This window comes from Bison bison, unplaced genomic scaffold, assembly GCF_000754665.1.
Source record: "Bison bison bison isolate TAMUID 2011002044 unplaced genomic scaffold, Bison_UMD1.0 scf7180017864115, whole genome shotgun sequence".
NCBI classification, from domain to species: Eukaryota; Metazoa; Chordata; class Mammalia; order Artiodactyla; family Bovidae; genus Bison; species Bison bison.
The window spans coordinates 2,250,468-2,251,236 of NW_011494687.1; the positions used below are offsets into that span (position 1 = coordinate 2,250,468).

Below are 769 nucleotides of genomic sequence, written 5' to 3' on the forward strand. Positions count from 1 at the left end.
CTTCCCCTACCCTGAAACGCCCTCCCCAAGCCCTGCCCGCCCCCGCCCCTTGGTTGGGGAACAAAGCAATAAATTACAAGGCCCCTCCCCAGTCCCCCTTAGCACGCTCTTGCTCTGTCCCTTCTCCCTCCCAAGAGAGTAGTGAGGAGGGACCCAGGTTTTTGGCTCCCCCGACCCTTTAGCTTCCATCCATGGGTGGATGTGGGGGGAACGTCCTGATTTCCACTCCTCTTGGTCCCTTTCACGGAAAGGGTTGGGGACCCCCTACCCCCATGGGCAGCAGGGGTCCTGCCCCTCGCTGCCCTTCCCCCTTCACTGGGCAGTGAGATTAGCATGGAGGGGTAGGGTCCCCCTTATTGGCCCCAAGTCCCAGGGCTAAGCCTTCCCACGTACTAACCCCTCCCTGTGGCGTGGCGTCGCCCCAGGAGCCAGCCTGGGTAAATGCTCCCGCCGTGGGATAATCGAATACAGGCAGGACTTAGTCCTTTCCCCCACCCCTAGGGGGCACATTCAAACGGCCAGGAGCAGGGACCTCGGCGGGGGAGTCCCTCCAGCGGGTAGACCCAGAGCAATCCGAGTGTGGAAACAGTGGAGAGGGGGCGTGTCAAGCTGGGGTCTCCATGCCTCGTTGGGGAGAGGGAAGTGAGTTTGTGTCTTCTGGGAGGCGCGGGGGCTGTGCCCTCTTGCGGGGATGGGGTGGGGGAAGAAGTGCTCCCACGGGAACGAGGTGCGGATCGGAGAGGTGAGTGGGTGCATCTGTCCAGCGGTC

At 62.8% G+C, this 769-nt stretch overlaps 1 protein-coding gene across 1 annotated transcript in view; it reads right to left on the reverse strand.

The window, feature by feature from the left end:
• AGAP2 (ArfGAP with GTPase domain, ankyrin repeat and PH domain 2) overlaps positions 1-769 on the reverse strand; it is a gene marked incomplete at its 5' end in the record, with an annotated part of 13,423 nt that overhangs the window by 1,583 nt on the left and 11,071 nt on the right. The window lies entirely within an intron of this gene.